Source organism: Sceloporus undulatus, chromosome 1, assembly GCF_019175285.1.
Source record: "Sceloporus undulatus isolate JIND9_A2432 ecotype Alabama chromosome 1, SceUnd_v1.1, whole genome shotgun sequence".
Classification (NCBI taxonomy): domain Eukaryota; kingdom Metazoa; phylum Chordata; class Lepidosauria; order Squamata; family Phrynosomatidae; genus Sceloporus; species Sceloporus undulatus.
In genome coordinates this window covers 237,261,848-237,272,510 of record NC_056522.1, presented here as the reverse complement: position 1 = coordinate 237,272,510, position 10,663 = coordinate 237,261,848, and the positions used below count along the sequence as shown (strand labels likewise).

The 10,663-nt window shown below is 44.6% G+C and overlaps 1 pseudogene; it reads left to right on the top strand.

The window, feature by feature from the left end:
- Window positions 1-2,249: 2,249 nt before the first annotated feature.
- The window catches only part of LOC121926025, a 52,534-nt pseudogene continuing 44,120 nt past the window's right edge, over window positions 2,250-10,663 (top strand).

Sequence of the window (10,663 nt, the reverse complement as noted above, 5' to 3'; positions counted from 1 at the left end):
ACAAAGGGTTAATCTTGCCAGTCTTAATTGATCTATGGCATTTGGAACTTACGGGCATCTGGAAGGAGCTTGTAGGCCACACTGGTTTGCCCTGCCTCAATGTCCTGTGCCAGCCAGAGTTTCCTCCACACCTGCAACAGAATGTAAGGTCAGGAGAAGGCATGGTTAGGATGTGCATCTGTGGGTGGGGATGACCAGGGTGATGGCCTCATATATGCACTCTTTCAATCTGTCTCATTTACACCTCCCTTACAGGCACAGCTGTTAGAGATGCAAAACACGGCCACTTTAATACTGCTATGCTCTGGAACTCTTTTCAAAAGTCTCCTCCTTGCTCCCCTTCTGTCAGCAGACTTTAGCCAAGATTCTACATAACTGAGTGCAGTGGCATAACTAGGGGCACAGACTACACCAGGTGACACCTCAGGAGACAGGTGACGCCTGGTCCGGACCACTTTCCACTGCACCCTCCCCACTTTGCCATGGTAGCAGAGGCCTTCTCACAAGGAGGCCTCCCCTGCGGTAGCAAAGGAGTAGGCTGAGCACACCTCTCCTGGCTCTGCCATGGTGGTGGAGCAAAAGACCAAGTGCACCCCTCCCAACAAGGAGACCTCCACCACCACAGTGAAGGAGAGGGCTGAGCATGCCCCTTTGGGTGACACCTCCCTCCCAGCAGCCTCTCCTGCACTAGGTGACAGCAGAGGTGGGGATGCCACTGATTTTAGTGTAGCATAAAAGACCTGAAAGTGGAAGTGTACTATTGCTTCTGTCTCACCTCCAGGATTCACCAGTTCACTGCAGCAGCCTCCCCTCCACAGCCATGAAGTGATTAAAGGAGAGCAGAGGCATCGGAAAGCAGTGGTGATGATGAATCTCCATGATCTTGAGTTTGCAGTGGATGATGGCATCAGTTTGTATCCAGCTGTAAAGGCATAGCCAGACAATTCAGTGACTCCCCCTCCACTGAATGGTTATGGAGGAGGCAGGCTATCACAGGGAAACAGTGGATCCTGGGAGGGAACTTAGGTCTTTGTGGAGGAGGGAAGAGAATACCAATTTCTGTAATAACCAAACAGACATAGACATTCAATGTTGGACTTAACACTTGCATATGTCACTAGAAGGATGTTGACCAAGGACACTGAATTTCCAACAGACTTGATAACTGCATGATTTTAAAGCAGTTTTTAAATAAGGTACGGAGATGCTTTTTATCTACATTATTTTAAAAACTATATTATGTTTCATCGTATGTTTTAAATTGTTCTTAATGTCACTGACAATTTAATTACATTTTAATGTAATTATAAGTGTTGTACTTTGTAGCTATACTGTATCTGTTTTAATCTGTAAACTGCCTTGAATTCGGGTCTGGGGGTAAAGGGGAGATATAAATAGAGGCCATCATCATCAACATAGGAGTGAGAGAGTTTGCCGTTATTACTGTTAACAAACTGAGAACTGAAGCTGAGTAACAGTGAATCCACTGTAGCGTTCCCCCCACACCTAAGTCAAAGTCTCTAGTCCATGAGTGAAAAATATTTGCTCTTCCAGACATTTTGGACCCCAAATCCCATGCTCCCTTGACATTGGTCATGCTGTCTGGACATTGGGAGCAGAAATCCAAAACATGTACTCAGAGAGTCAAAGTCCTTGCCAGTCTATTGGCCTTTTCCAATGTCTCCTGTAGTCTACAATGTCTTCACTGGCATTGTAAATATGCTAGTTTTATGCTTGCAAAATGTTAACTGTTGTGTCTTTTTGTTTCCTTTTTCCCCAAACTGAGTGGCTTTTTAAAAAATCAGGTCAAGGTAGTGACTGCTCATATAGAACAATTAGTACACATGTGTTCTCCTGTTTTTCAAAGCTTAAAGTCACCCCACTGTACTGTACTTCCTATAAGAAAGTGATAATATAGAGGAATATATACTAGTGCTACTGGACCCCTTCATCCAGTGTTTTGTCACTCTCTTTCCAAGAAAATGATCAGTACATCTAATCGAGCAGCTTCGTCAAAAACGGAATCAGGAATTAGGTGCTCTTCAAAGACCTTTGGGCAGTATGTGTGTGTGGGGGGGGGGGGGGGGGACTTGGAACAGCTTACATTGTCATCATGATATCAAGTCTTGCTCCTGATGCCAACATTTTCTTCCCCCTCCTTCCCCCTCCCATATTTGTGTGTGTTCAGAAAGTCAGGCTTAGCCTGCTCATAAACTTCAGTTCCTGGGCGGACCCCACACACACACAGCTGGATTTGAAACAGCTGGATCTGCCTCCCCTTCACTTTTAGCCAGGAGCCCCACAAGCTCTGGACTGGCTGGCGGAAGATGAACCAACCTCCACTGTGAAGCTAGGGTTTGGTTGCTAGCAAGAGCCTGAAAATGGGTTACTGGAGGAGCCTTATCCTTCTTCTGCTACTGCTGCTCTGTGAGTACAGAAAAAACTGAATAGCTGGGGGAAGCAAGAGGCTGTTTATTTTCCCTCTTCCAGCTCAGTTCTCCTGTGCTGGGAAATAGATGAAGAACAGGAAATGTTGGAGAATATGGTATATAACTTTTGTTGCAAATGCTTACTTCAAAATCTGATCCAGGCTTCTTCCTAAGAAATGGTAAATATTTAGCATCTGTAATCATCTGGAGTGAGCTGCATAGCTATTATTATGGTATTGTGTGTGTATGCCTTCAAGTTTCCTGTCATTTTATGGCAACCACATGAATTTCATAGGGCTTTCTTAGGCAAGGAATCCTGGGGGGGGGGGGGGGGTTGCTAGTTCCTTTTTCTGAAATAGAGGCTACAGGTATTTGTTGGCAATTTCCCATCCAAGTACTAACCAGGGGTGATCCTGCTTAGCTTCTAAGATCAGGATACCTTTATGTATTTATGTTTTAAGCAAATGTGCCTAGAAGTCAGCCTTAGAAAGGAAAGCTTTTGAAGCTTGAATGTGTGTTGTTTTTATTATATCTAGGCATATTAAAATTGGTGGAAATGTATGCATATCATACATGGTGTGATTTCAGTATGCTTGGATGCTGAAATGTTTGCAGTATAATTCTCTTTTGTCACTCATTTTTGCATACTACATGCCTTCACACAGATACAAGTCCAGAACTAATTATCCTTAAACTAATGAAGTATGGTAAAGAGGGAAACATTTGTTTTCTTTTGCAACAGCATCTTACTGTTTAGCAAGGCAGCCCAGCTAGCACACAAGCAAAGAATTCTTTGTTACACACCCTCTATTTATATTTCTATAATGGTCTCTTAATAATGAAAATACAATTTCCATGCCACAGTCTGATAATATATCCCACTGTCCTATAAAAGCTCTTGTTTCAATCTTTATCCTCTTTTCATAAGAGGGAAGTAGATTGCTGTATACAAGTCATATAGCAGCTATCTACAAGTCAAACAAAGCAAATATACTTCTCATGAAACAGCATGTAACAGCCTCTGGGAATATGACTTTTATGGAATTTGTTTATTTTACTGATGCACATAATTTCTGCTGAAATTGGATTCTATATAGTTCTGTAAAATCAGATGGACACCCCAGATGGAGAATTTCCTCAGTTCTGGGCATCTGATATCCTGCAAGCCACTCAGATTTGGGTCTTCCAGTCCCTATATTGCTGATTTCTACTAGTTTTTACAGTAGATCATGGATCAACCTGAGTGGTAATGTTTAAATGGCTTCTTGAGGAGGGATTCTCGAACTAAATCCAACACAGCCTTGAACTTTGCTTCTTATACTACTGTCTAATGCTTTAGTGCACAAATTAATGGCTATGATGATGTCAAGCTATCATAATGGGTCTATATGCAGTATTTCCAAGGAACACATGTTTGAATGTCATAGGTGTTTGCATTGAATTGTCACTCTGTACATTATTATAGTTTAGCACATTTATGCATGGAACAATAGCTCTGGTTTGCATATTGGAATTTTTTTTGCGCAGCACAGGAACCCTTGTTCTCAGAGTGGCAAGATCTTGCATTAAACAGGAACTCTAGTTTGCAGACTGAATATCTTGTATGGAATAGGATCTCTGATTTGCAGATTAGCAAGGTTTTGGATGGAACAGGAGATTTAGTTTACAGACATTACTCCTTGTCCAATTGAAATTTGACCCCTAGGCTGAAGAGGGTTTCTTCACCCCAATCTATAGGAAACTGACTTATGCCAGTCCAACTATCAATCTGTCTTGTCCAGTAGTGACTATTATAACTGAGATTAGAGAGAGAGAGAGAGAGAGAGAGAGAGAGAGAGAGCATACAACTCATGTATTACCCCAACTGTTTTGTTTCCTGGTCCAATTGAAAAAAAGTCCTATGCAACTCAAGTCCCCATTCTCTGAAGAACTGTAGCCTCCTCAAAGAGCCTGGCTGGGTTTTTAGATCTTCAGAGGGGTGGTTGTTCTCTTGATCTTACCACACTTTTGGGTACATCTGATAGGAACACAGGGGAGAGCATTCCCAGTGGCTGCTCCCAGGCTCTAGAACTCCTTTCCAAGAAAGGACAGTGTGGGCAGGGCCTGCGCACCAGCCTGCATCCCATCCGGAAGTCCCTCTCTAACTTGCAACATGTGCAAAACAAACTTACTCCAGTCCCGCTATAATGCACTTAAACTTTACTGGAACACAACTTTAACAGTAACGACACCCTCCACCGACTTCCCCATGGCCGCCCACTGTGTCAGGCCTTCCGTTCTCCTCCTGAGTCTTCGGCGTCCTCGCCTCTCCTTGCGGTGCGGCCTCCGCCGTGCATCTCCAGAGGCTCCCGCTCTGACTTCTCCCACTCTGTGGCAACTGGGGCTTGCTCCCAGCAGTCTCCCTTGGCGTCCCACCACTCCTCCTCCAGGCTACCTAGTTCCTTTGCTCTTCACTCCCCTTCCTTGGGATATCTATAGTCCCCTTCTTCCTTGGGGTCCCGCAAGCGTACCTCTTTGTGAGGCCCCACTCTCAACACTCCATGTCGACCCTGCAGAGAGACCGACCTTCTCTTCGAGGCTTTATAAACCTTCCCTTTCCCAGCCCAACCGCCCCTTCTGTGTCCCCCTCTTCCCGCGTCCAACTCTTCTCCCCGCCCCTGCACCCTCTCCCTCCTCTCTCTTAAGCCTTGCCTCTCCACTCTCAACTCCTCCCCCGGGGTCTGATCCTTTACTTCCTCCACATGGCCCATCTCACCCCCCATCACACAACCCCACTTCACCACAGACGAGACGTGCCCTGCAGTGGCAGGTGGAGCTCTTTTGTTTCAATAGGTTTTTGGAAACCGAATGCGGGTGGGATAAATGCTTTTAATAACGTGGCATACTGTAAATAATTTGTTGCTTTTTAGTGAACATGCTTTGAAATGTTCTTTTAGTTCTATTGACATGTTAACTATCAACCACTGCAGGATCATAGAATAACAGAATGGAATAATGAATCATAGAGGTGTGGAAGTGACCTCAAGGCCCATCAAGTCCAATGTCCTGCGATGTGGGAATACCAAATCAAAGCAACCTTGACAGCAGTGGTATCACTAGGGAGTGGCGGACGGTACAGACGGCACCAGGTGACACCAAGAAGAGGAATGACACCTGGTTTGGGCCCCTCCACTTTCCAACTGCTGGTATGGAGAAGAAGCTTTATGCGCCCTGCAGGTTGTTCCATCCAGGGCTTCCCTCAACAGAAAAAAAGGCTGAGACAGAGCAGTCTACATGGCCGTGCACATGCTCCTCCTCCCCCCCCATCTTGTGGTTCTTCTCCAAGGAAAAACCCACAATGGACACGGGGAAGTGCATGTGTGTTCCTCTTCCTCTGTTCCGGGCTTTTCCCTTGAGAAGAAGCCTAAAACGGAGCAACTAGGAAGGACAAGCGTGCACTTCTCCATCCTGGCTTCTTCCCGAGAGAAGACGCTAGAACTGAACAGCCAGGAATGGTGCATGTGTACCTTTCTCCTCCTCCATCCTGGGCTTTTTTTTTTTTTTTTTTTTCTTTTTTTTTTTTTTTTGAGAAGAAGCCCAGGATGGAGCAACTGGAAAGGGCACAGTGTGTGTCCTTTCTCTCCTTCTTCAGCCGTGGACTTTCCCCTGGAGGATGCACTCCCTCCCTGCCGTGTGGTGCCTACTGGTGAATAGAGCAGCATGGGCGGGTGTCCTTCTGGTCCCACCCCAGAAGCCCTGCTCCCCACAACCAGGTGACACCCCTGCCCAATCTCTGTTTAAAAACTTTCCAAAGAAGGAGACGCCCACAACTCTCCAAGGGAGTGGTGGTCCACTGTCAAACAGCTCTTACTGTCAGAAAGTTTCTTCCTAATGTTGAGGTGGAATCTCTTTTTCATGTAGTTTTGAATCCATTGCTCCGGGTCCTAGCAGTAGAAAACAATCTTGCTCCATACTCAGTATAAACATCCTTTCAAATATTAAACAGGGCTATAATAACCTACGGTATGGAGATTATTACATTACATTGCCTTTTAAAATTTGCCTATGGACATAGTTTTATTATGAACAAATTATTTTGGGGTCCTTTCATACATACAATTGTTGGGCCACTTTAACAGCCATGTTTGTGAGGCTGGAAAATCACTTTTTACAAATTGTATCTGGCAATTGGAGAGGAATTTCAGGGGCTGCGTTTCCTTCATCCCTGGTGTAGCATACAGACAAGCCCTTTAAATTACACAGATAATATTTGTTTGCTACCGATGGTCAAGTTACTTTCAGTGTATGGCAATGTATTCTCAATATCGACAACAGCCATGCCCAGGTTTTGCAGACTCATGGCGTGTGGCTTCCTTCAGGATGTAACCAAGGGGGGGAGGTCCTTGGGGTCTGGACCTTCCCTTCCATTAGATACAAAGAAGGGTGTGGTGCGCGATGCACCAAGCCCCATTATAATGGTGGCACTTAGTCTGGACCCCCCCCCTTCCCAAAATGCCTGGCTACGTTCCTGCTTCCTTGATTGAATCTATCCATCTGGGAATGAGGTTTACTCTTTTCCTATTGCCTTATACCTTACTAAGCATTATTGTCATGTGAGTCGTGTCTTCTCATTATGTGCCCACAGTTAGGATAGTCTCAGTTTAGTCATCTGTGACCTCTAGGGAGAGTTCAGGTCTGATTGGTATAAGACCCATTTACAGTAGACCCTCTTTATTCACAGATTTTTTCTCAATGGATTCAAGCATCTATGCAGGGTTTGGCAACCTACGGCCCGTGGGCCGCATGAGCGGCCCGCCGAGGCCTAGAATCCGGCCCCAGCCCGGCCCTGCTAAACGATTGCCGCCGGGGCCCTTGGCCTCCAGCGCAAGTGCGCGGGGGCCTCTGGCCGCCAGTGCAGGAACACAGGGCCTTGGCCTCCGGCACAAGCACCAGGGGCCTTTGGCTTTCCATGCAAGCGCGTGGGGTCGCTGCGCCGCCAGCGCAGGCACGCGGGGGCCTTTGTGCACGGGGCAAGCGGCAGGCAAGGGGGGCAGGAGGAGCAAGTGGGGGCAAGAGGCAGGCAAGGGGGAAAAGAGGAGCAAGCGGGGGCAAGAGGCGGGCAAGGGGGGCAAGGAGGAGCAAGCAGGGCAAGAGGCGGGCAAGGGGGCAAGGAGGAGCAAGCTGGAAAGAGGCGGGCAAGGGGGCAAGGAGGAGCAAGAGGTGGGGCAAGAGGTGGGCAAGGAGGAGCAAGCGGGGGCAAGAGGCGGGCAAGGGGGGCAAGGAGGAGCAGGCGGGGACAAGAGCGGGCAAGGGGGGCAAGGAGGAGCAAGCGGGGGCAAGAGGCGGGCAAGGGGGGCAAGGAGGACAAGTGGGGGCAAGAAGCGGGCAAGGGGGGCAAGGAGGAGCAAGTGGGGGCAAGAAGCGGGCAAGGGGGGCAAGAGAAGCAAATGGGGCAAGAGGCGGGCAGGGGGGGCAATTGTCTATAGAAGCCTCAGAAACATGCATTTATATTACTTTTTAAAAAACAGCAGATTTTTTTGCGTGTCCTCCATTTTTTTAATTAAAAAGGTGTCCTCCATTTAAATTTTTGTCCTATATTGTGTCACAGTTTAATTTATTTATTTATATTGAAAAAAATTATAATTAATTTTGGCTTCGGCCCCCCAAGTTGTCTGAGGGACAGCAACCCGGCCCTGGGTCAAAAAGGTTGCCTACCCTGATCTATGGGCTTGAAAATATTTTTAAAAAAGTATAAATTCCAAATAGGCAAACCTTGATTTCCATTTTTATATGAGGGACAATTGTGCTATCCATCTGTTTGAATGGGTCTTGAGCTTTCATGGATTTTGTTATCTAGGGGGTGTCCTGGAACCAACCCCCCATGGATAACAAGAACCCACTGGATTTGTTCTTAAGCAGGCCCAATACACACAGAATTCTTCTCCTACATCACTTCTGCAAATGAGTTGATTTCTTCCTATCTGCTTCTTCACTGTCCAGCTTTCGAGCCATTCATAGAAATGGGAAATTCAGTGGTATGGACATCCTAACTTTATAATTCAATGATATGTCTTTAAGCTTCAGAATCTTAAGGTCCTTCATAGCTTCATAGCTGCTCTTCCAAGTTCTAGCCTCCTTCTGATTTCTTGACTGTAGTCTCCACTCTGATTAATTACTGAACTAAGGTATGAAAAATCTTAAATTATTTTAGTGTCTTCATTGATTTCTTTAAAGTCATGTAAATCAGCTGTTGTTGCTATTTTTGTTTTCTTCCAAAACTTTGCTATTTTCTGCTAGTAGTGTGGTGTCATCTGTGCATCTTAAACTGTTGATGTTCCTTCCTCCATTTAGTTCTCAAATCCAGCACTAATATATGACTAATGAAAAACAGATATAAATCCATCCATACATGTACAGACACAATAAGTATTTTATAACTTGCCAAGTAAATCATAGATAGTGGGTCCAATATTATTAATACTTTCTAAAGGAATTTTAAAGGTGTTTAATTGCATTCAATTTGCAATGACTAAATGAGTGTCCATGCTCTCTCTGTTCATGATTTTACTTATACAGGAATTTTATTGGAATAAAAGAACTGTCCAGGTTATGTTGCATCCACTTGTAACCCTTCCATATTTTTTCACTGCTTCTTCTGATAGTTTTCTTACTAGAAACAAAGTAAAGTTAAAATAGGATAACTACATCTTTTGACTGATACTGCTAGCCGCTTTTCAAATGGAAGCATCCTTAATTGGGATACAGCTTTTTTCATATTTACAGCAAGCTGTCAAGCTGAACATTGTGATTCCCATTTTTGAAATGGAGATCTGAGAAAAAGTGACATGGCCCAAACATCTAGGTTATTTTGAATAGGAAACTTAATGCATGCCACTGAGGCCCCAGCTACAAGCTCAAACCATACACACACATACAGAGAAAAACACAAAACAAAACAAAAACTATCAAGTTATTTCCCCTATGTCTGAATTTCAGGTGTCCTGAATTTAGGTAAACCTTTTCACAGTCAGAGATTTAGGATATTGATCTAGCAGATGGATAATCTATGGGCACAAGGAACAAGCAGTCACACAAGTCAGAACAATGAAGCCTTCAAACCTTAATTTCTGTCTTTAATTTGAAAATGGGCATATTTCCAGTGTCACTGGAAAATACCAGAAGATATTCCCACCAGATGTTTAAAATGATATTTTTGTTTGTTTTCAGTCCAGCACACATTCTTCTCTTCCTCCTATTATTACTAATGCTAATACTATTACTGCAACTATCTTCATCATCATCATCATCATCATCATCATCTCTTCCTCTTTTTCAGGATATGCTTCTTCAAACGAGTGAGCTAATCTTTTTTTTTTTAAATGCATGAATCTTGGGATAAGATGAAAGGCAAGTCCCAGAAAAAGGGGCACAAAAGTATTGGGCATGCATATGTAGATGTCCGAGCCATTATGAAGCAGAAAGTGCTACATTAACGTTAGGAGACAGCCAGCAAGAAGTACCAGCTGATTTCCCTGTGGTGGTTGTTGTTGTGGTTGCTGTGTGGACCTTCAAGCCATGCCCAACTTATGGCAACCCTAAGGGGACCCTATCATGAGGATTTCTTGGCAAGATTTCAGAGAAGCTTTGTCATTGCCTTCCCCTGAGGCTGAAAGCATACAGTTTGCCCAAGGTCACCCAGAGAGTTTCTATAGCTAAATGGGGAATCGAACACTGGTCTCCAGAATTGTAGTTCAACACTCAAGCCACTACACCATGCTGGCTCTTAATTTCCCTATTATCTCAGATTAGAACAACACAGGTTTACTTTCTGTAAGGATAGGTGATATGATAGCCCTGTTTAAATATCTGAAGGGAAGTCATACTGAATATGGTGCAAGTTTGTTTTCTTCTGCTCCAGAGAGTAGGACTCAGAGCAGTGGATTCAAACTATAGCAAAAGAGATTCCATCTCAACATTCGGAAGAACCTCCTGACAGTAAGAGCTGTTTGACAGTGGAACACACTCCCTTGGAGAGAGGTGGAGAGGTGATGCCACTGGTTTCCAGACCTTTCACCTTTTTGGTCACTCTCCTCTGGACACATTCTACTTGGTCAACATCCTTTTTGAATTGTACTTCACTTAATTCTTCACTTATATTTTCCAATTGAGTTCTGACCTACTCTTTTCTTTTCTCACACTCCATCATGTGTTTCACTCTCTGTAGCTAGGCAACTGTAAATGACTGCTGCTCTCCA